The sequence below is a fragment of the Betta splendens genome, chromosome 24 (assembly GCF_900634795.4).
Source record: "Betta splendens chromosome 24, fBetSpl5.4, whole genome shotgun sequence".
NCBI lineage: Eukaryota > Metazoa > Chordata > Actinopteri > Anabantiformes > Osphronemidae > Betta > Betta splendens.
Window position 1 is genome coordinate 655,522 of NC_040901.2, and position 24,365 is coordinate 679,886.

Here is a 24,365-nt window from a genome sequence, read left to right on the forward strand (position 1 = left end):
AGTTGATGAGTTTGCAAACCTGGAGTTTTCGGTTCCGGAACAGCGGAAAAGAGTTGGTTTAAGCAACTCTGAGTTGACTGACTCAGAGTTAAGCGTGTGCACCGCGACGATACAAAGCCCTGATCAATGGAGTGAAGATATTACGAGTCACCATGGCAACAGGACAACAAAAGACGTCCGGAAATGGATATGATACGTCAAGCATATAGCGACTAAGTGTCACGAACGCTCGGATGAGGACCCAAATGCACAGCGTAACACAGCTTGACGGTGGTCAAAAGGTGGTTTATTCCAGGTTAGGCAGAGACAGCGTCAGGGACAGGCAAGGTTCATACACGAGAAGCAATACGAGGGTTACAATACCAAATAGTCGAGCGCAGGATCGTGGTCAGGCAGGCAAGGTCGGTAACAGGCAGGGTACAACACCAAGGCAGACAGAACAGGCAGGGATTAGGCAGGCTCAGAATCAGCAGTCCAGAAACAGGGTACATGAAACACGGTCGGATAGAAACAATGAACTGGGACTATGATGGGAACACACAAACAACGATCTGGCAAAGAGCTAGGAAAACAGGTGGTGGTTAAATACAGGGAGTTGATCACTGATTCTAAACAGGTGTGTGTAATGAAGACCGGTACTGAGAGGGAAGAGCTGTGACATCGGGTAAACAGGAAGTAAAGCAGGGACAGAAACAGAACCCGGGAGTGCTACCAAAATAAAACCGGAAATGGAAACTGGAACCAAACTAAAACAAGGAACAGAGCCAGAGACTGTGACACTACGAGTCTATAATCCGTAGAAAAAGCAAGACGGCTGCAGCGGCGAAAGAGAAAGAATTAGCTTGGAAGAAAATAGCTCCTCGAGTCAATGCGTAAGTTTACATTTTAATCATACAGTGTTCAGCGTAACTAAATACTATATAATTTTAGTATTGTTGTTATTTTTCACTCGTAAAGTTAGGACTTTTTCACTCATCTAAGGCGTTAATTCAGTAATTGCAAATACCGACGTTTGTATGAATTAAAAGTGCAGTGTTATGTCTATGCATTTTTAAAATTCCTCTTGTGGTTGATGTGGGATTTGTAAAGTAGTGATAATTCAATAATCCAATGCGTTTTATGGAGAGCAATTATTACATTAATCTAATTAGGTTTTTAAAAGTTACCCAAAACACGTAATAATATAAGAAATTAATTTCAGTTTTTATGTAGGCGCAATCCTGCAGACATAGAAGAACGTGGCTAAAAATGAAATGTAAAAACATAATTCAAACAGGTATAAGGCACCATCATGTCATGGGTGTAGACTATCTGACTTTACAATATTTGACATATTAAATAACTAATTAGCATGCAGAGTATAGCAGTGCAGCAACATTTTCAACATGGCTGTAATGTTTTCACACAGTTAAATGATTTGACTTCTACTCAGCCAACAGAAAAAAGGCAGAGGCTAGAACAACTGGTGGAGGACCTGCACCTCCACCTCTGACGCATGCAGAGGAGAAGGCCCTCAGCCTGAACACTGGAAAGTGGAGGCTGAAGGAATTCATCAGAACCCGTCACTCCCCAGGATACAAGTGCATTTGTAAAATGTAAGAGGTCTACCTATATATTTGATTTTTTACATAGGCTACTTTTGATATATCCATTTCTTAGTTTCTTTTACTTTTCTTAGAGTCTGGGTTGGGTTCTTTGTTGGTCTTAACAGATTCTGATGGTAATATATGAATCCTCCTGTCACAACAGAAGCCCAGGATGTTGTAAGTATACTACTAAATAAAGCTTAAATTATTATAAGCAGTATTATAAAGTGTAATATTACAGCTACAATATACAGTTTATACACATCACGTGATTTCTGATGTTTGTGTTGCGTAGCTTAAAGGATGAAACTTGATCTCCAAGTATAGTTACTTTATTATCTCCCCTCTGCCCCAGAGTGTGGAAGAACAGCAGGAGGAGGTCAGTCACATTCTGCTGCACAGATGCACACAGTTCAGTGATGTTCAGTAAATGCCAGAGTTCAATTCTGTAAGAGTAATGAGGAACATGTCATGTCAAGATGTCATGTAACTCTAAATCTTCTGTATTTTAAGTTACCGGTTATTGAGTTGTATAAACTAAATCTCAAGGAAATGTTATACTTGTGCCACAAGATTGAAAAGCCAGATCTAGAAATTGAAATTCCCAAACACAAGCTGGAGAGAGTGTATAGTTAAAGGTGAATTGTATGAATAATTGGAAGAATCATAAAATCTAACAATTGCCTTTGTATTTGTAGGAAATGAAAAAAAAAACAAATAAATTATGATTTAAATCTATTCAGTTTCTTTTATTGGTGGTGGTGGTGATGGTTGATTAAGACATTAAAGCAAATCTGTCCATCCACTCTGCAGATCACTGTGATGGAAGGAGTCTTCCTCAGGGTCTTGTATTTTTAGGACAGGGTGTTATTCCCCTCTAATAATTGCAATAATGTGGAGAACAACACATGTCCCAGTAATGTCACAGGCCTCTCAGCTGTTACCCTGAGGTGACGTAGGCACTGGAGACGTGCTTTCAACAGGCCTATGGTCATTTCTACCCGGGCTCTTGTTCTGCAGGGCCACATTAAAGCGCTGCTGGGGGCCTGCTTCAGGTTCTGGTTGAGGGGTCAGTAGTGTGGGCCCATCACCCATACATCACCCATCGGCCACGATGTGATGTGTTTGACGTATGGGTGAATAAGATTATTAATATATGTATGGAGTCTCGAGAAAAACGTTACCGCTCAAATAAATATGCACGGTGATATGACAGAAAATTAACTCGTGGCGTTAAAATCCTTTCGCGGCGTAAATTCAATGCCGTGTGAATTATTACAGCGTCTTCATCTACAGGATCCTCTAGAAACGGACATGTTGGTCTCTGTGCGAAGGAAACAGGTGAAATCTATGAATGAACTGAACGATTAAACGAGGTATTTAAACACTGTTCACTTTAAAAAGGGGCGGAGACCGAAGGAAACTCTGGGTTTCCCGAATAAAACCTGCTCGCGACCAGGTTAGGTTCACAAAGTAAGTTGCCATAGTAACTGACTCTGAGTTTCGATTACCTCGCTTCTTGAAACGGGCTTAAACTTACCCCGCTTTACGGGTTTAAGTAACCTCGCTTTCTGAAACCGAAAACTCTGAGTTTTCCTCATTTCGGGGTTAACAAACTCAGAGTTTCCACAAAACCACCTTCTTGAAACGGGCCCCTGGAGCTGGTTGACACTTTAGTCAGGGTTGAGAAAGGAGTTTTGCCAGTCACCACAATAGGTATCTGTAATCCAACTAGCCATGACATTGTTCTGCAGGGTCGCACCGTAATTGGTACTGTGCAGACAATCATGACTGTTTTACCTGCTCAAAACCCTTGAGAAGGTTACATCCCCGGTCACAAAAAATCACACCATCGTGCAGACTCCATACAATGCTGATGAACAATGGGATCCGCCTTTTGACTTAAGCCACCTGAACGAGAACCAGAGACATGTAGTCAGACAGATGCTTAGGGAGGAGTGTCACTCATTCTCCAGGACAGACAAAGATATTTTGCATTTTGCATCTCAATGCAACCAACATAGGTTGCATTGAGATGCTAAAAATGACCATATTTCTCAAAGACCTGGAACCAGTCAAACGCACCTACATGTCAGTACCAAAGCCACTGTACCAAGAGATGAAAGGTGTTATGGATTCAGCATTTTGGTCGTGTGTGTGCTTAGTTTCCAGTCTTATTTTGTTTTTTCCTGTATTGTTTCCTGTCTGCCTTGGTTTTTGTTTACTTACCTAGTCATGTCTCTCCACTTCCTGTTTTATTTTGGTATCACTTCCGGTTTAGTTCTGTTCTCCTCAATCAGTCATGTGATTTCACCACCTGCATCCCATTAATCATTAGTTAGTTATTTGTACCCCTGCACTTACACCTTTGCCTTGCCATATTGTTTGTTTATTCACCCGTTCAGCCTTCCAGCCTTTCGTAAGTCCTGTCATGTACCAGACCCTTGTCTGTCATTGATGTTTTCACCGTGTCTCCGTCTAATCCTTGCCTGTACCTTCGCTGGAGTGTTTTTGCCTACTTGTGTACCAACCTCTGCCTGTCCGACCAAGAGCTACAATAAACCCCTCTGAAACCTCACGTCGTGTCGGTGCTGTTCGTTTGGGTCCTCCACCATGTGTTCCTGACAAAAGTTTATCTGCATGACTTGATAGCAGAGGGCTGGGTCAAAAGATCAAACTCTTCTGATTCCTCTCCTGTAGTCTGTTTTCGGAAAAAGGATGTAACCCTCCGGTTGTGCATTGATTACAGAGACCTCAATAAGAAGACAAATGCTGACTGCCAACCCATACCCCGGGTTCAAGACATCATGGACGGTTTGGGTGGTAACTCCTGGTTCTCCCTCTTAGACCAGGGTAAAGCTTACCACCAGGGATTTATGTCAGAGGAAATCAGGCCCCTAACTGCTTTTGCCACACCATAGGGACTTTATGAGTGGATACGCATCCCCTTCGGCCTCATGAATGCACCTGCAGCTTTTCAACGCGCAATAGAGGAATGCTTGGATGGGCTCTGTGACAACATTTGCATCCCCTATTTAGATGAAACATTGGTTTTCGGCAGGTCTTTCCAGGATCATGTGAATGATGTGAGGAACGTGCTCCAGCACCTCAAGCAGTATGGCATCAAACTCAAGCCCAGTAAGTGCGATTTATTCAAACCTGAGGTCCGCTACCTAGGCAGGATAGTCTCAGCGGAAGGGAGCCGAGTTGATCCTGCTGATTTCGAGGCAGTGGCAGCACTGAAGGATATCAGACCACAGACTGTCGGACAGCTCAGAAAGATGTTAGGCCTGCTCACCTACTATAGACAATAGATCAAAGACTTTCCAGAAAAGCCAGCTGCCCATACGAGCTCCTCAAGCAGACACAAATGAAGAAACAGAAGTTTTAGTCAAGGCAAAGAACAAGAGACTGAGCCGGGTTGTGCCCTCAAGCAGGCCAATTATGTGGACTGACCAGCATCAACAAGCCCTTGAACAGCTGATTTGACTGTTTGCTTCATCCACCAGTCTTAGGCTTTCCTGATTTCACTCAGCCATTTATTGTGCACACTGACGCTTCGCACCAAGGCTTTGGAGCAGTATTGTACCAAAGACAAAATGGTAAGCTGAGAGTAATAGCCTATGGGTCCTTTATGCTAACAGCAGCTAAAAAAAATTACCACTACCATGCAGTTAGTACTACCAGAGCGGTACAGAGGAAAGGTGTTAGAAGAGCTGCACAATAACATGTGACATCAAGGCACTGACCTCACAGTGTCCCTGGTGCGAGACCGCTTCTTCCGGCCGTATATGCAGTCTGACATTGAGCATTATGTGACAAAAGCCTGTATCTGCCTGAAATAGAAAAAGCCATGCCATGACATCAAATCTCACATGACAAACATAGTGACATCTCAACCCTTTAAACTAGTATGTGTTGATTTTCTCCACCTAGATCAGTGTAAGGGAGGGTATGAGTCCATTCTTGTCCAAGTGGACCACTTCACACGTTTTGCTCAAGCGTATGCCACCACATCCAAAACGGGAAAAATTGCTACAAACCTCATCTTCAACGACTATGTGCTGAAGTTTGGCTTTCCCACTCGCATCCATCACGACCAGGGAAGAGAATTTGAAAACCAGTTGTTCAGTCAGCTAAAAAAAACTCAGTAGAGTGAATGGATACAGAATGACACCCTATCACCCGATGGGGAATTGTCAGGTGGAGCGCATGAATAGGACATTGTTACAAATGCTGAAAACACTGACTGAGACACAGAAGTCAAACTGGAGGGAGTTCCTAAACAAGCTGGTGTACGCCTATAACTGTACATGTTGTGAGGTCACAGGCTATTTGCCATTCTATCTTTTGTATGGGAGATCACCCAGGCTTCCGGTGGACATACTGTCAGGTAGTTTAAAAAAGCTTAATGTCTACACCTGCCCTTGGGGAATCAAGAGTGTAATTAACTCATCAGTAATATGCATACTGTAGAGCTGCTGTGAGCATTAGGAGTTTGACTTGTAAGTCAAAGTGCTACTGAACTCAATCCCTTATCTGCTGCAGCTGCGCCATTGTCATGGAACAGGCAGGAATCTCCACTGATCAGCACAAAGAGCTAAAGTGAGGCTGATTTCTACCCCAGCTTAACAGGTTTGATTCAGATGAAATGTCTGATTAATTACTAAACAATCAAACAGTGTAATGAACTATCAGTAATCAATAATCAGTAATATGCATAGAGCTGCTACAATGGGCATCAGGAGTTTGACCTGTCGCTCAAAGCTGCAGCTGCGCCGCTCCATTCTCTCTGCTCTGTGAAAGCAGAGTTGCACCAAAACCATAATAGGTTTAAAAAAATTACTTTATCAATGCTAAGGCTTTAATGAGCAACTGGTATGAGTTTTATGTTTGAAGACTGAACATTGTGGCCACAGTCACAATTTCAAAATGTAGGACTTCTGCGTTCTCCTAAAAAGTCGTACAGACGAATGCATTAGATTCTATGGGAAGAATTCTGGAACTCTCTGAGCTTTGAAGCAGCTACAGGCTAAAGTATATGTCTGGCGGCTTAAGCAGTCACAGAGCCATGCGTTTATTGGCCAGGATTCTGAGGCTGCTCCTCTGCCGTTTCAGCTTGTTATACTGATAACTCTCGGGCCCGTCCAGGAAGCAGACGTCACTTGTCAAACACCACTCTAAATTTCTTGTCGTCTGTGATGTTTTTTTCAAATCAAAGATCTTTGTCGCGGGCAATGTTGTGTCAGGATCCCGTTCTCGTCTGTTTCAATATAGTTCTACACCAGGGCTTTAACAGAGTCTAAACTGATGCGCCAACAACATTCAAAACATCTGTGTGATGCCCTTGACTTCAACCGACACTCTGCCCCCTCGCGTCTGATACCCATAACTTTTACTGTAGGTCCTGCAGAGACAAACTCTTTAATAGAGTCAGACTTTAACTCATCCGTCAAATCTCCCAGGTAATTAACCAAAGGAAGCTAGGCTTCACCTGTCTTTAAACAATGCACTATGCTGTCCGTATAATAGTAAAAGACCTGCCTCTCAAGCTGCTCCAGGCAGCTGTACAATGTCAGTCGGGCGTAGCACGTTGTTAGGGCGGCGATGAACACGTTGTCGGATCGATTGGGGCGAGCCACAACCCTCTTGCTGCTGTAGTGCTGAATCAGTGCCACCTTGTTGTTCAGAAAAGTAAAATACTTTACTTGCCTGGCTCCTGAAAATAGCAGCTTGAAAAAATATTCAGGCTTTCTCACTATTGCAGTCTGAATTAAATTACATCTCTGACTCAGCTTCCCCCAAAAACTGTTCAGACATAATTTTGCTACTTGTCTTTTAATTTTACTTTAATGCAATATTTGCAGGATTTTAGACGATGCCCTGATTTTCGGCATAGTCATCAATGTATTTTTGCCTGGCTTCCTGCTTCCCCTTGAGAAAGGTTGAGATGTATTCTTTAAAGAGAGAAGTACGCTGCTCTTTGAAATGCAACACCTCTATGACCTCTGCTACTCTGTAACCCTTCTTCAGCACCTTCAGAATCTCAGGGGAAGGCCAGACTCCTGTCAGAGAGCGCTCCGCATCGCTGAGCCCGCAAGGGCCATCCTGGTGAATCAGCTCAGCACAGCTACTGCATAGAGTGAACAGTAGGCTCCCTCTGCTAAATCTGTAAGAAAGCACTGTAAGAAAGGAAAAAACAGGCTGCGGGGAGGATACGGGCTTAATGACCCCGGAATAAGATTCCAGAAGCTGGAAATCTCTGAATATGATCTCTGAGGACACCTGTAGCTGTTGTAAGGATACAGGGATCTAAAATCAACGTATTTTAGGACCGGGGCATGTGCGCCCCCCGTACAGAGCGTCATGTGGAGCCAGAGGCTCGGGAGCATTGTAAGCTTTTAGGAACGTTCTCACCCCATGGTGAGATTTTTTCAGCAACACCCAGCAGTGCTCCTGATGATAACATGGAGCCCGTGCTCAGACTGCAGCTTCGCCAATCTTTCCTGCATCTCGACATGCATCTTTTCAAAAGTTTTCCCCGTTAAGGAGCGAACGCTGCTGCCTGAGAAACACTCCAAGCAACCGTGGTAGAAGCAGCCCAAAAATTCATATGCCACGCCTGACTCACAATAGCCGTCCACGCGCATGGGCCCAAAGCTACGTCCACCTAAACACACCAACTGACCATCACCCATTCTAACCACTGCAAACGCATCCGAAAAGCACTTATATTTGTAGTCGTACGGACAGGGAATGGACAGCGTGTTTTCTTTAAGAAACCATGTTCTTTTTTTTCTTTTTTTTTGTTCAGTCCAGCAGTTTAACAAGCAGCATATATTACGCTGAATGCCATATTGTGATGGACAGCTTTGCTTTAACAAGAGGGGTATATATAAAATATATATACTCTTCTTAATTTATGGTTTATTTAATGGTTTATTTAGCTAAGCCTAAATATGTGTGATGTTGCTGTGTTGGTGGACAGATTAAGTTTCTGCTTTGGGGTGTGTGTGCGAAAAGGGGGGTGGGGGTGCAACCAGCTGCTGAAACCAAGCAAATCTGTTAAGTAAACAATCGGTGCCAAATAAATAAGCTGGGATGTATCTTAGGCTAACACATTCATAACTAAACAACTGTTGTACCGTGGTTTACCTTGGAGATTAATACTAATACCAATAATAGTGTATGTGCACATACTCATTTAAACATATCATATACATACACATATGCATTGTTATACATATCCCATACTACTTAATAATAGTAATGGTCACGATCTGGTTTCTTGTTTCTTGTTCTGGTATTATTTTGAAAGGACTTTGTTGTCACCCAGGTTTTGTTCCAGTTTCATTTCCTGTTTTATGTTGAAAGGACTTTTCTGCTAAACGTCATATCATCAGCTGTTCCCTGTCAGTAGCGGCTCTCATTATCCACACCTGCACTTCATCCGCAATCAGCCCACTCTGTATATAAGTTCCACCTCTCACCCGTGTAACTTGCCAGATTGTTTGCTCGTGTTGCGTGTTATCACCACTTCCCAGTGTTCGTTCATCTAGTCCCGTCGTGTATCGTGTATCTTGTTTTGGACCTCAGATTCCGAGCCTGCCTAGTCCCTGCCTGCCTTGTCTGCCCTGGTTTTCTGATCCTGCCTGTTACCGACCTTGTCTGCCTGCCTGACCACGATTCTACGCCTGACGATCTGGTATTGTAAAGCAGTCTCTCGTGTACGAACCTTGCCTGTCCCTGACACCGACTCTGCCTGCTCCTGTATACGCTGTATGAACTGTCCGTGTATGACCCTACCTGATATCGACACCGTGTTGGAATAAATTCCTGTTGCTACTCATACCCCAGCCTCTCCGTGCCGTGCTGTGGGTCCGCCGCCTTGACGTTCTGTTTTTCAGCTCAGGTGTTAAGTGTCCCACTACCAGGTTAGTAAAGCTGTAGCTTAACATTGTTCACCCAAAGGGTGAGGCAGGCTTTGGTGCATGAACAATGCCACTTGTGAAAGCCAGGGTGATGTGAGTAGCTCGGCCACTACGCCCATCCAACAAGCAGAGGAAAGAATCCTAGAAGCCAGGGAGCCCACACACCTTCAGTTCCAGCATGGCAGGTGTTGTGACCCAAGCCATCCACACAGAGCCCCCCAGGCAAAGCTGCAGCAGCCACAGAGACAGCACCCAAGGCCAGAGTCGGCCACCAGACGGAGCCATCAATGTGAAGGCTCCGTCCACTGGCCCCCCCCGGAGGGAGCCCCCAGATTTTCTGGACGAGTGTGTATGACGAATGCAATTAAAACTGCAGAGGATCCGACTTGGGAGGGACGGAACCACTTTTTGGTAGCCCCGGTCCCTCCATCAGCAGGACGCCCCTTGCAGACCTAAGTGGATGCATGTTGAGAAATGTAGTAGAAGCAAAGCACCAGGGTGCGCAGAGCCAGGTTCCCGACTGGCTCTGCTACCCATCCCACCGCCCCCCACAGCCCCCAGCCAGGAAGAGAGAGCCGAGACCCAGGGACCGCAGTACTACTGCCCAGGCACCACACGCAGCACAGCCAGAGCCATCCTCTTCTTTCACACTTACCCATTCTCTCGCTCAAGTATGCCCATGCTCGCCCCGTGTAGTGCTACACTCAAACCTACACACATACTCTGCGGTTGTGCATTGAGTGCCAACCTCCGCCCAGGGCCCAATGAAGACCGCAGCCCGAGTAGTCCGCCCTCCCGCAACAGGCCTGAGCAGTTACCAGAGCTGCTAGGGCAGGCAGTGCCCCAGGGGAGAGACACCCCCCCGAGGGATCCCCTCGGACACAGGTCACCCAGGTCTCCACCCCCAGGTCCGCCCCCACACACTGGCAGGGAGGCCCGCCTCCGCTCCCGGAGACAGGCACACGCCAACCCTCAAACTGGCCCTACTCCAGCACAGGACTGCCGGTCTCAGCAGCCACCACACCCCCAACGCAGGGGACCCATGCGGCCAGCCCAGTATCCACCAGCCCTGTTGTCCCGGTTCCTTAGGTAGGCAGGCACCCCCAATTACCAGTCACCCCGCCACCACTGTGCCAGACATTGACGCAGCACCCGAGCCCCATGCATCCCTACCAGGAAATGCAATCAATCAGAGTATAGTTTTGGTTATTGATTTGATGAAGCAGACAATGTGTCTAAGGTGGTGTGATCAAAAAGATGTTCAAGTACTGAGTAATGCTTAATTTTGTTTGTTTTCCAGGTTATAAGGATGAGTTTCTTTGCGACACAGAGGGCAGAAAGAACTGTGTGTGATGAGTTTGTCTCTAGATCAAGCCCACTTAGATCTCCTAGAAGACAAAGTGCAGAGGCCGCTGGGATTGGACAACTTAACTGGGTTGACAGGTGTTCACATACTCTTTGCCAAAATGGCTGCACAGGTGAACATGACCAGAATGCACATAGGAATCTATCTGCTGCATTATCTGTACAATAAGGGCAAATATTTGAGTTTGTGAGACCCATTTGTAACATCTTTTGTCCTGTATAATGTGTTCTATGTCATTCTGAATAAATTAGAACATATATTATTCCAGAACGTGTAATTAGTGGTGATGTTGAGATCAGCTTCCCATTTAGAGATCGGAAGGCTCACTGTCTAATCTACAGTGGAAATTGAGATATAGATTTTAGATACTGTCCTTTTCCCTGATAAATCAATAAATTGCTCTATTACTGGTGGTGGTTGCATGTGGATGGGAGTATTCTTACTTTTTGCATTAAGTATTGACTTTAGTTGTTGGTATTCTAAGAAATTGGCACTAGTGATTTCATAGTGGGACAATAATTCTTCGAAAGAGGTAAACTTGTCTCTTGTGAAAACATGTTTCAGATGTGTTATCCCTTTGATATGCCAAGTTGGAAAGTGTATTGCCTTTTTGTTTTGTATGATGTCTGGATTGTTCCAGAGAGGTGTGTTTTGGCAAAGAGTAAGTGAAGACCCATTAATTTTGAGAAAATCCCACCAGGCTGTCAGATGATCATGATGCTTTTATGCTAATGCTCTGGTAACAACTATGGTGTTTGATTTTGGTGCTGATAAGAAGATGATGTTGTTCAGAAACAGAACAACCACACAGTACCACAATAAAACACAACACAACAATAAAACAATTACTGATACCCTAAACGTTCTACTCTGCTCAAACTAAGAAGAATGCCTCTGCCATACTGCTTAATCCTGGTGAGGAGATCCGGCGTTGCGGGCGTGTGTGCGTGCTTGTGCTGTTGCGGTCCGGTCCGGTCCAGGTGTGCGTCGCAGTGATCGCGTCGTGATCAGCTTATGCAGCGGCGAGTGAGGCGGTTAAGCTGGCAATTTTCTTGCCGGATGGCTGGAAGTAGATGGGTGATCAGGCCCGTTCTCTGTGACAACGTCCCTGTTAGTTCAGCTGCTGGCTGCGGTGGAGGCTCCAGGCGTGCAGAGGGAAGCTCCAGGTGGACGGAGAGGTCTGCAGTGGTCTCGAATGCAAGGAGAGAAGGGTAGGGAGAGGGTCAAAGAGAAAAGGGAAGCGGGACAAGTTCGAAGAGAACAAGGGAGTAGTCTTCGGTCAAGGCGGCTTTTTATAACCGTGTTTTTGGTCACAATCCGTGTTTTTGGTCCAATCAGGATGGCTGATGTCCAAGTTCCTCCTCCGTCGCCGCGGGGAGTCCTGACGTCTTAGCGGGTGTCAGGGCGTTGTAGATGGCGGACCCACATGCACAGTACAACACAGCTTTGATGATGATAAGAGGACAGTTTATTCCAGATACAGAATCCAATTCAGGCAGAGTCAAACACAGGAGGTATACAGGGTTAAACAAGGGCAGGCAGAGGACAGGGACAGGCAAAGTCGTACACGAGGGATAGGTTTACAATACCAAATCGTCGGGCGTCGGATCGTGGTCAGGCAGGCAAGGTCGGTAACAGGCAGTAGTAGATAATCAATAAGAGTATATATATTATATATATCCTCCTCTTGTTAAAGCAAAGCTGTCCATCACAATATGGCATTCAGTGTAAGATATGCAGCTTGCTAAACTGCTGGACAGAACAAAAAAATAAAAAAATAAAAAAATAAAAATAATAATAATTCTGTTAATAACAGATTATACAGATGACGTCCCCCAACATTGGTTTTCCACAGAAACTGTGATATGTATGAGTCTAATGTCTTAAACCACAGCTGGGCTGGCTGAGTTGGAATCATTGAGAATATGTAATTAATTTTTGGCAGGATCATCATTTTTATGGTGGCAATTCTTCCCATAAATGAAATGGGTAAGGACTGCCATCATTTGAAGTTCTATTTGTTTTAAAAATGGATTGTAGTTTAGATCAATAAGCTCTGATAGCGTAGATGACAATTCAATGCCCAAGTATTTAATGTTCCCTATATGGAGTGTGGTAGAAGAGATGCAGAGTTCCTAGTTATTTTAACGTTCAATGGATACAAAACGGGCGGCGCTGTGAGTAGCACTGTCGCCTCACAGCTAAAAGTTTTTTTTTTAGTTGAATGTTTCCATTTTCTGGTAAATGTAAGGCAATTAGTTAATCTGCAGTCAGAAGTTTTTTTTTAAATAAAAAAAAAATTGGCAAATGGCAAAATTCAACTTGCCAGGTTTAGTGTCTTTGCCACGATTCATTAGAACAAATGCACCTTATTATTGTCACTTTTATAATTATTTAACTTTATGGCGTTTAGAAAGGATGTTTCACCCATTAACCTTTAAACCAGAGGTTGTCGGGGCTCTGTGTCGGACTGGATAGTGTGTTGTCATTATGCACTTAGGACACACCAAATATGTCACTTTTATGATAATTAAACTTCAAGACCTTTAGTAGGTACGTTTAAACTTTAAACCTTCATGGCGTTTAGTAAGGACATTTCACCCAGTAAGCTTTGAACCAGACATTGTCAGGGCTCTGTGTCGGACTGGATAGTGTGTTATCATTACGCATCCAGGACACGCCAAATATTTCGCTTTTATGATAATTAAACTTCAACACGTTTAGTAGGTACGCTTCACCCGATAAGCTTGGACTTCAAGATTACTTCAGTTGAAGGAATTCTAATGTCGTGGGTTCTTGTCACATTAATGTGTAACTTATGCTTTATTTTGAAATCTAAGGACATTTCACATTATTTCACATGGTTGTCTGGTGCAGTCTAGTCTAGGACATGCCAAATATGTCACTTTTATGATAATTAAACTTCAAAACCTTAAGTAGGTATGTTTCACTCGATAAGCTTCTAATAAGAGGTATGCAAGTGTGCGGCGTTTAATAAGGATGGTTCACCCATTAAACTTTAAACCAGAGATTGTCAGGGCTCTGTGTCGAACTGGATAGTGTGTTGGACTTCTAGATTAATTCAGTTGAAAGCATTTAAAGGTTGTGGGTCCTAGTACCACCAGAGTCATATTAATGTCCAACCTATGGTTTATCTTGAAATCTAAGGACATTTCATTATTTCACATGGTTGTGTGGTGCAGTCTGTAGCTTGTTGGCTTTGCTTTTTGATTCATTAGAACAAATGCACCTTATTATTGTAACATTTTATTATTATTTAACTTTATGGAGTTTAGAAAGGATGTTTCACCCATTAGCCTTTAAACCAGAGGTTGTCCGGTTTCTGTGTCGGACTGGATGGTGTGTTGTCATTATGCACTTAGGACACGCCAAATATTTCACTTTTATGATAATTAAACCTCAAGACCTTTAGTAGGTACGTTTAAACTTTAAACCTTCATGGCGTTTAGTAAGGACATTTAACCCAGTAAGCTTTGAACCAGAGCTTGTCAAGTTTCTGTGTCGGATTGGACAGTGTGTTGTCATTATGCATTCAGGACACGCCAAATATGTCACTTTTATGATAATTAAACTTCAACGCGTTTAGTAGGTACGTTTCACCCGATAAGCTTTGAACAAGAGGTTGTCAGGGCTCTTTGGCGCAATGGATAGTGTGTTGTCATTAAGCATCCAGGACACGCCAAATATGTCACTTTTATGATAATTAAACTTCAAGGCGTTTAATAGGTACGTTTCACCCGATAAGCTTTGAACAAGGGGCCGTCAGGGCTCTGTGGCCAATGGATAGCGTGTTGGACTTCTAGATTACTTCAGTTGAAGGAATTCAAAGGTTGTGGGTTAGAGTCACATTAATGTGTAACTTATGCTTTATCTTGAGATCTAAGGACATTTCATTATTTCACATGGTTGTGTGGTGCAGTCTGTAGCTTGCTGGCTTTGCTTTTTGATTCATTAGAACAAATGCACTTTATTATTGTCACCTTTATAATTATTTAACTTTGTGGCGTTTAGAAAGGATGTTTCGCCCATTAACCTTTAAACCAAAGGTTGTCAGGGCTCTGTGTCGGACTGGTTAGTGTGTTGTCATTATGCATTCAGTACACGCCAAATATGTCACTTTTATGATAATTAAACTTCAAGACCTTTAGTAGGTACATTTAAACTTTAAACCTTCATGGCGTTTAGTACGGACATTTCACCCAGTAAGCTTTGAACCAGAGCTTGTAAGGTTTCTGTGTCGGACTGGATAGTGTGTTGTCATTATGCATTCAGGACACGCCAAATATGTCACTTTTATGATAATTAAACTTCAAGACCTTTAGTAGGTACGTTTCACTCGATAAGCTTCTAATAAGAGGTATGCAAGTGTGCGGCGTTTAGTAGGGATGTTTCACCCATTAAACTTTAAACCAGAGGTTGTCAGGGCTCTGTGTCGAACTGGATAGTGTGTTGGACTTCTAGATTTATTCAGATGAAAGCATTTAAAGGTTGTGGGTCCTAGTCCCACCGGAGTCATATTTCTATCAGTTTAATTATCATAAATGTATGATATGATAATTAAACTTTCTATAATTCAGTAGTTTACAGGGTTGTGTGGTGAAATCTGTAGCTTGTCAGCTTTGTTTTTCAATTCATTAAAAGCTTTGCTTTTTGATTCATTAGAACAAATGCACTTTATTATTGTCACTTTTATAATTATTTAACTTTGTGGTGTTTAGTAAGGATGTTTCACCCATTAAACTTTAAACCAGAGGTTGTCAGGGCTCTGTGTCGGACTGGATAGTGTGTTGTCATTATGCATTCAGGACACGCCAAATATGTCACTTTTATGATAATTAAACTTCAAGACCTTTAGTAGGTACGTTTCACCTGATAAGCCTTGAACAAGAGGTCGTCAGGGCTCTGTGGCGCAGTGGATAGCGTGTTGGACTTCTAGATTACTTCAGTTGAAGGAATTCAAAGGTTGTGGGTTCGAGTCCCACCAGAGTCATTTTAATGTCTAACTTATTCTCTATCTTGAAAGGACATTTCACCCAGTAAGCTTTGAACCAAAGCTTGTCAGGGCTCTGTGTCGGACTGGATAGTGTGTTGTCATTATGCATTTAGGACATGCCAAATATGTCACTTTTATGATAATTAAACTTCAAGTTGTTTAGTAGGTACGTTTCACCTGATAAGCTTTGAACAAGAGGTCGTCAGGGCTCTGTGGCGCAATGGATGGCGTTTTGGACTTCTAGATTACTTCAGTTGAAGGAATTCAAAGGTTGTGGATTCCAGTCCCACCAGAGTCACATTAATGTGTAACTTATGCTTTATCTTGAGATCTAAGGACATTTCATTATTTCACAAGGTTGTGTGGTGCAGTATGTAGCTTTTTGGCTTTGCTTTTTGATTCATTAGAACAAATGCACCTTATTATTGTAACTTTTATAATTATTTAACATTATGGCATTTAGTTAGGATGTTTCGCCCATTAACCTCTAAACCAAAGGTTGTCAGGGCTCTGTGTCGGACTGGATAGTGTGTTGTCATTATGCATTACGGACATGCCAAATGTCCTGAATGCATGTCACTTTTATGATAATTAAACTTTCAGACCTTTAGTAGGTACGTTTCACTCGATAAGCTTCTAATAAGAGGTATGCAAGTGTGTGGCGTTTAGTAAGGATGTTTCACCCAATAAACTTTAAACCAGAGGTTGTCAGGGCTCTGTGTCGAACTGGATAGTGTGTTGGACTTCTAGATTAATTCAGTTGAAAGCATTTAAAGGTTGTGGGTCCTAGTCCCACCAGAGTCATATTTCTGTCATAATTAAGGTTTATCTTACCATCAAAAGACAATTCAGTGGTTTACAGGGTTGTGTGGTGAAATCTGTAGCTTGTCAGCTTTGTTTTTCAATTCATTAGCAGAAATTAAATGCACTTTTTATTGTCACTTTTATAATAATTAAACTTCATTGAGTTTAGCCACTTTGTGGCGTTTAGTAATGATGTTTCACACATTAGACTAGATTACTTCTGTTAAAGGAATTCAAAGGTTGTGGGTTTGAGTCACATTAATGTTTAACTTATGCTTAATCTTGAAATTGACGTTTTACCCAATAAACTTTAAACCAGAGGTTGTCAGGGCTCTGTGTCGAACTGGATAGTGTGTTGGACTTCTAGATTAATTCAGTTGAAAGCATTTAAAGGTTGTGGGTCCTAGTCCCACCAGAGTCATATTTCTGTCATAATTAAGGTTTATCTTAACATCTAAAGACAATTCAGTAGTTTACAGGGTTGTGTGGTGAAATCTGTAGCTTGTCAGCTTTGTTTTTCAATTCATTAGTAGAAATTAAATGCACTTTTTATCGTCACTTTTATAATAATTAAACTTCATTGCGTTTAGTAAGGACAATTCATCCAGTAAGCTTTGAACCAGAGCTTCTCAGGGCTCTCTGTCGGACTGGATAGTGTGTTGTCATTATGCATTTAGGACACGTCAAATATGTCACTTTTATGATAATTAAACTTCAAGGCGTTTAGTAGGTACGTTTCACCTGATAAGCTTTGAACAAGAGGTTGTCAGGGCCCTGTGGCGCAATGGATAGCGTGTTGGATTTCTAGATTACTTCAGTTGAAGGAATTCAAAGGTTGTGGGTTTGAGTCCCACCAGAGTAACATTAATGTTTAACTTATGCTTTATCTTGATATCTAAGGACATTTCATTATTTCACATGTTTGTGTGGTGCAGTCTGTAGCTTTTTGGCTTTGCTTTTTGATTCATTAGAACAAATGCACCTTATTATTGTAACTTTTATAATTATTTAACTTTATGGCATTTAGTAAGGATGTTTCGCCCATTAACCTTTAAACCAATGGTTGTCAGGGCTCTGTGTCGGACTGGATAGTGTGTTGTCATTATGCATTCAGGAGACGCCAAATATGTCATTTTTATGATAATTAAACTTCAAGACCTTTAGTAGGTACGTTTAAACTTTAAACCTTTATTGCGTTTAGTAAGGACATTTCACCCAGTAAGCTTTGATCCAGAGCTTGTCAGGGCTCTGTGTTGGACTGGATAGTGTGTTGTCATTATGCATTCAGGACACGCCAAATATGTCACTTTTATGATAATTAAACTTCAAGGCGTTTAGTAGGTACGTTTGACTCGATAAGCTTTGAACAAGCGGTTGTCAGGGCTCTGTGGCGCAATGGATAGCGTGTTGGACTTCTAGATTACTTCACTTGAAGGAATTCAAAAGTTGTGGGTTTGAGTCCCACCAGAGTCATATTAATGTGTAACTTTTTCTCTATCTTGAAATCTAAGGACATTTAATTATTTCACATGGTTGTGTGGTGCAGTCTGTAACTTGTTGGTTTTGCTTTTTGATTCATTAGAACAAATGCACTTTATAATTGTCACTTTTATAATTATTTAACTTTGTGGCGTTTAGTAAGGATGTTTCACCCATTAACCTTTAAACCAGAGGTTGTGGGGGCTCTCTGTCAGACTAACTAGTGTGTTGTCATTATGCATTCAGGACACGCCAAATATGTCACTTTTATGATAATTAAACTTCAAGACCTTTAGTAGGTACGTTTCACTCGATAAGCTTCTAATAAGAGGTATGCAAGTGTGTGGCGTTTAGTAAGGATGTTTCACCCAATAAACTTTAAACCAGAGGTTGTCAGGGCTCTGTGTCGAACTGGATAGTGTGTTGGACTTCTTATCGGGTGATAAGTGTTCAAAGCTTATCACCCGATAAGCTTTGAACAAGTGGTTGTCCTGGCTCTGTGGCGCAATGGATAGCGCGTTGGACTTCTAGATTACTTCAGTTGAAGGAATTCAAAGGTTGTGGGTTCGAGTCCCACCAGAGTCATTTTAATGTCTAACTTATTCTCTATCTTGAAAGGACATTTCACCCAGTAAGCTTTGAACCAAAGCTTGTCAGGGCTCTGTGTCGGACTGGATAGTGTGTTGTCATTATGCATTCAGGACACGCCAAATTTGTCACTTTTATGATAATTAAACTTCAAGGCGTTTAGTAGGTACGTTTCACCTGATAAGCTTTGAACAAGAGGTCGTCAGGGCTCTGTGGCGCAATGGATAGCGTGTTGGACTTCTAGATTACTTCAGTTGAAGGAATTCAAAGGTTGTGGGTTCGAGTCCCACCAGAGTCATATTAATGTCTAACTTATTCTCTATCTTGGAATCTAAGGACATTTCATTATTTCACATGGTTTTGTGGTGCAGTCTGTAACTTGTTGGTTTTGCTTTTTGATTCATTAGAACAAATGCACTTTATTATATTCACTGTTATAAATATTTAACTTTGTGGCGTTTAGTAAGGATGTTTCACCCATTAACCTTTAAACCAGAGGTTGTCGGGGCTCTGTGTCAGACTGGCTAGTGTGTTGTCATTATGCATTCAGGACATGCCAAATATGTCACTTTTATGATAATTAAACTTCAAGACCTTTAGTAGGTACGTTTCACTCGATAAGCTTCTAATAAGAGGTATGCAAGTGTGCGGCATTTAGTAAGGATGTTTCACCCTCTAAACTTTAAACCAGAGGTTGTCAGGGCTCTGTGTCGAACTGGATAGTGTGTTGGACTTCTAGATTAATTCAGTTGAAAGCATTTAAAGGTTGTGGGTCCTAGTCCCACCAGAGTCATATTTCTGTCATAATAAAGGTTTATCTTAACATCTAAAGACAATTCAGTAGTTTACAGGGTTGTGTGGTGAAATCTGTAGCTTGTCAGCTTTGTTTTTTAATTCATTAGTAGAAATTAAATGCACTTTTTATCGTCACTTTTATAATAATTAAACTTCATTGCGTTTAGTAAGGACAATTCACCCAGTAAGCTTTGAACCAGAGCTTGTCAGGGCTCTGTGTCGGACTGGATAGTGTGTTGTCATTATGCATTTAGGACATGCCAAATATGTCACTTTTATGATAATTAAACTTCAAGTTGTTTAGTAGGTACGTTTCACCTGATAATGTTTAACTTATGCTTTATCTTGATATCTAAGGACATTTCATTATTTCACATGTTTGTGTGGTGCAGTCTGTAGCTTTTTGGCTTTGCTTTTTGATTCATTAGAACAAATGCACCTTATTATTGTAACTTTTATAATTATTTAACTTTATGGCATTTAGTAAGGATGTTTCGCCCATTAACCTTTAAACCAATGGTTGTCAGGGCTCTGTGTCGGACTGGATAGTGTGTTGTCATTATGCATTCAGGAGACGCCAAATATGTCATTTTTATGATAATTAAACTTCAAGACCTTTAGTAGGTACGTTTAAACTTTAAACCTTTATTGCGTTTAGTAAGGTCATTTCACCCAGTAAGCTTTGATCCAGAGCTTGTCAGGGCTCTGTGTCGGACTGGATAGTGTGTTGTCATTATGCATTCAGGACACGCCAAATATGTCACTTTTATGATAATTAAACTTCAAGGCGTTTAGTAGGTACGTTTGACTCGATAAGCTTTGAACAAGCAGTTGTCAGGGCTCTGTGGCGCAATGGATAGCGTGTTGGACTTCTAGATTACTTCACTTGAAGGAATTCAAAGGTTGTGGGTGTGAGTCCCACCAGAGTCATATTAATGTGTAACTTTTTCTCTATCTTGAAAATCTAAGGACATTTAATTATTTCACATGGTTGTGTGGTGCAGTCTGTAACTTGTTGGTTTTGCTTTTTGATTCATTAGAACAAATGCACTTTATAATTGTCACTTTTATAATTATTTAACTTTGTGGCGTTTAGTAAGGATGTTTCACCCATTAACCTTTAAACCAGAGGTTGTGGGGGCTCTCTGTCAGACTAACTAGTGTGTTGTCATTATGCATTCAGGACACGCCAAATATGTCACTTTTATGATAATTAAACTTCAAGACCTTTAGTAGGTACGTTTCACTCGATAAGCTTCTAATAAGAGGTATGCAAGTGTGTGGCGTTTAGTAAGGATGTTTCACCCAATAAACTTTAAACCAGAGGTTGTCAGGGCTCTGTGTCGAACTGGATAGTGTGTTGGACTTCTAGATTAATTCAGTTGAAAGCATTTAAAGGTTGTCGGTCCTAGCACCATCAGAGTCATATTTCTGTCATAATTAAGGTTTATCTTAACATCTAAAGACAATTCAGTATTATACAGGGTTGTGTGGTGAAATCTGTAGCTTGTCAGCTTTGTTTTTCAATTCATTAGTAGAAATTAAATGCACTTTTTATTATCACTTTTATAATAAGTAAACTCCATGGCGTTTAGCAAGGACAATTCACCCAGTAAGCTTTGAACCAGAGCTTGTCAGGGCTCTGTGTCGGACTGGATAGTGTGTTGTCATTATGCATTCAGGACACGCCAAATATGTCACTTTTATGATAATTAAACTTCAAGGCGTTTAGTAGGTACGTTTCACGTGATAAGCTTTGAACAAGAGGTTGTCAGGGCTCTGTGGCACAATGGATAGCGTGTTGGACTTCTAGATTACTTCAGTTGAAGGAATTCAAAGGTTGTGGGTTCGGGTCCCACCAGAGTCACATTAATGTTTAACTCATGCTTTATCTTGATATCTAAGGACATTTCATTATTTCACATGGTTGGGTGGTGCAGTCTGTAGCTTTTTGGCTTTGCTTTTTGATTCATTAGAACAAATGCACCTTATTATTGTAACTTTTATAATTATTTAACTTTATGGCATTTAGTAAGGATGTTTCGCCCATTAACCTTTAAACCAAAGGTTGTCAGGGCTCTGTGTCGGACTGGATAGTCTGTTGTCATTATGCATTCAGGACACGCCAAATATGTCACTTTTATGATAATTAAACTTCAAGGCGTTTAGTAGGTACGTTTCACCTGATAAGCTTCTAATAAGAGGTATGCAAGTGTGTGGCGTTTAGTAAGGATGTTTCACCCAATAAACTTTAAACCAGAGGTTGTCAGGGCTCTGTGTCGAACTGAATAGTGTGTTGGACTTCTAGATTAATTCAGTTGAAAGCATTAAAGGTTGTGGGTCCTAGTCCCACCAGATTAATTTTTCTGTCATAATAAAGGTTTATCTTAACATCTAAAGACAATTCAGTAGTTTACAGGGTTGTGTGGTGAAATCTGTAGCTTGTCAGCTTTGTTTTTTAATTCATTAGTAGAAATGAAATGCACTTTTTATTGTCACATTTATGATAATTAAACTTCAAGGCGTTTAGTAGGTACGTTTCACCCGATAAGCTTTGAACAAGTGGTTGTCCTGGCTCTGTGGCGCAATGGATAGCGCGTTGGACTTCTAGATTACTTCAGTTGAAAGGAATTCAAAGGTTGTGGGTTCGAGTCCCACCAGAGTCATTTTTAATGTCTAACTTATTCTCTATCTTGAAAGGACATTTCACCCAGTAAGCTTTGAACCAAAGCTTGTCAGGGCTCTGTGTCGGACTGGATAGTGTGTTGTCATTATGCATTCAGGACACGCCAAATTTGTCACTTTTATGATAATTAAACTTCAAGGCGTTTAGTAGGTACGTTTCACCTGATAAGCTTTGAACAAGAGGTCGTCAGGGCTCTGTGGCGCAATGGATAGCGTGTTGAACTTCTAGATTACTTCAGTTGAAGGAATTCAAAGGTTGTGGGTTCGAGTCCCACCAGAGTCATATTAATGTCTAACTTATTCTCTATCTTGGAATCTAAGGACATTTCATATTTCACATGGTTTTGTGGTGCAGTCCTGTAACTTGTTGGTTTTGCTTTTTGATTCATTAGAAACAAATGCACTTTATTATATTCACTTTTATAATATTTAACTTTGTGGCGTTTAGTAAGGATGTTTCACCCATTAACCTTTAAACCAGAGGTTGTCGGGGCTCTGTGTCGGACTGGCTAGTGTGTTATCATTATGCATTCAGGACACGCCAAATATGTCACTTTTATGATAATTAAACTTCAAGACCTTTAGTAGGTACGTGTCGAACTGGCTAGTGTGTTGGACTTCTAGATTAATTCCAGTTGAAAGCATTTAAAGGTTGTGGGTCCCTAGTCCCACCAGAGTCATATTTCTGTCATAATTAAGGTTTATCCTAACATCTAAAGACAATTCAGTAGTTTACAGGGTTGTGTGGTGAAATCTGTAGCTTGTCAGCTTTGTTTTTTAATTCATTAATAGAAATTGAAATGCACTTTTTATTGTCACTTTTCATGATAATTAAACTTCAAGGCGTTTAGTTAGTAGGTACGTTTCACCCGATAAGCTTTGAAGAAGTGGTTGTCAGGGCTCTGTGGCGCAATGGATAGCGCGTTGGACTTCTAGATTACTTCAGTTGAAGGAATTCAAAGGTTGTGGGTTCGAGTCCCACCAGAGTCATTTTAATGTCTAACTTATTCTCTATCTTGAAAGGACATTTTCACCCAGTAAGCTTTGAACCAAAGCTTGTCAGGGCTCTGTGTCGGCCTGGATAGTGTGTTGTCATTATGCATTCAGGACACGCCAAATTTGTTCACTTTTATGATAATTAAACTTCAAGGCGGTTAGTAGGTACGTTTCACCTGATAAGCTTGAACAAGAGGTTGTCAGGGCTCTGTGGAGCAATGGATAGCGCGTTGGACTTCTAGATTACTTCAGTTGAAGAAATTCACAAGGTTGTGGGTTCGAGTCCCACGGAGTCATATTAATGTCTAACTTATTCTCTATCTTGAAATCTAATGACATTTCATTATTTCACATGGTTGTTTGGTGCAGCCTGTAACTTGTTGGCTTTGCTTTTTTGATTCATTAGAACAAATGCACTTTATTATTGTCACTTTTATAATTATTTAACTTTGTGGCGTTTAGTAAGGATGTTTCACCCATTAAACTTTAAACCAGAGGTTGTCAGGGCTTCTGTGTCGAACTGAATAGTTAGGTGTGTTGGACTCTAGATTAATTCAGTTGAAAGCATTAAAGGTTGTGGGTCCTAGTCCACCAGAGTCATTTTTCTCTCATAATAAAGGTTTATCTTAACATCTAAACACAATTCAGTAGTTTTACAGGGTTGTGTGGTGAAATCTGTAGCTGTCAGCTTTGTTTTTTTAATTCATTAGTAGAAATGAAATGCACTTTTTATTGTCACATTTATGATAATTAAACTTCAAGGCGTTTAGTAGGTACGTTTCACCCGATAAGCTTTGAACAAGTGGTTGTCCTGGCTCTGTGGCGCAATGGATAGCGCGTTGGACTTCTAGATTACTTCAGTTGAAGGAATTCAAAGGTTGTGGGTTCGAGTCCCACCAGAGTCATTTTAATGTCTAACTTATTCTCTATCTTGAAAGGACATTTCACCCAGTAAGCTTTGAACCAAAGCTTGTCAGGGCTCTGTGTCGGACTGGATAGTGTGTTGTCATTATGCATTCAGGACACGCCAAATTTGTCACTTTTATGATAATTAAACTTCAAGGCGTTTAGTAGGTACGTTTCACTCGATAAGCTTCTAATAAGAGGTATGCAAGTGTGCG

The 24,365-nt window shown here is 41.5% G+C and overlaps 1 long non-coding RNA gene and 9 other non-coding genes across 10 annotated transcripts; all 10 read left to right on the forward strand.

Annotated features, from left to right (window-relative positions):
- Positions 1-104: 104 nt before the first annotated feature.
- LOC129603704 (uncharacterized) lies at positions 105-2,454 on the forward strand. Its single transcript, XR_008693869.1, has 4 exons — positions 105-872; positions 1,433-1,595; positions 1,712-1,763; positions 1,942-2,454. It is a non-coding gene; the product is annotated as an uncharacterized LOC129603704 (long non-coding RNA).
- Positions 2,455-15,802: 13,348 nt separating this feature from the next.
- trnar-ucu (transfer RNA arginine (anticodon UCU)) lies at positions 15,803-15,894 on the forward strand. Its single transcript is given in 2 exon segments — positions 15,803-15,839; positions 15,859-15,894. It is a non-coding gene; the product is annotated as a tRNA-Arg (tRNA).
- A 2,188-nt stretch (positions 15,895-18,082) lies between these two features.
- trnar-ucu (transfer RNA arginine (anticodon UCU)) lies at positions 18,083-18,174 on the forward strand. The gene is given in 2 exon segments: positions 18,083-18,119; positions 18,139-18,174. It is a non-coding gene; the product is annotated as a tRNA-Arg (tRNA).
- Positions 18,175-18,673: 499 nt separating this feature from the next.
- Positions 18,674-18,765, forward strand: trnar-ucu (transfer RNA arginine (anticodon UCU)). The gene is given in 2 exon segments: positions 18,674-18,710; positions 18,730-18,765. It is a non-coding gene; the product is annotated as a tRNA-Arg (tRNA).
- A 209-nt stretch (positions 18,766-18,974) lies between these two features.
- Positions 18,975-19,066, forward strand: trnar-ucu (transfer RNA arginine (anticodon UCU)). Its single transcript is given in 2 exon segments — positions 18,975-19,011; positions 19,031-19,066. It is a non-coding gene; the product is annotated as a tRNA-Arg (tRNA).
- Positions 19,067-21,338: 2,272 nt separating this feature from the next.
- trnar-ucu (transfer RNA arginine (anticodon UCU)) lies at positions 21,339-21,430 on the forward strand. The gene is given in 2 exon segments: positions 21,339-21,375; positions 21,395-21,430. It is a non-coding gene; the product is annotated as a tRNA-Arg (tRNA).
- Positions 21,431-22,136: 706 nt separating this feature from the next.
- On the forward strand, positions 22,137-22,229 carry trnar-ucu (transfer RNA arginine (anticodon UCU)). The gene is made up of 2 exons: positions 22,137-22,173; positions 22,194-22,229. It is a non-coding gene; the product is annotated as a tRNA-Arg (tRNA).
- Positions 22,230-22,439: 210 nt separating this feature from the next.
- Positions 22,440-22,531, forward strand: trnar-ucu (transfer RNA arginine (anticodon UCU)). The gene is given in 2 exon segments: positions 22,440-22,476; positions 22,496-22,531. It is a non-coding gene; the product is annotated as a tRNA-Arg (tRNA).
- Positions 22,532-23,146: 615 nt separating this feature from the next.
- On the forward strand, positions 23,147-23,238 carry trnar-ucu (transfer RNA arginine (anticodon UCU)). Its single transcript is given in 2 exon segments — positions 23,147-23,183; positions 23,203-23,238. It is a non-coding gene; the product is annotated as a tRNA-Arg (tRNA).
- Positions 23,239-24,057: 819 nt separating this feature from the next.
- Positions 24,058-24,149, forward strand: trnar-ucu (transfer RNA arginine (anticodon UCU)). Its single transcript is given in 2 exon segments — positions 24,058-24,094; positions 24,114-24,149. It is a non-coding gene; the product is annotated as a tRNA-Arg (tRNA).
- The last annotated feature ends 216 nt before the right edge of the window (positions 24,150-24,365 follow it).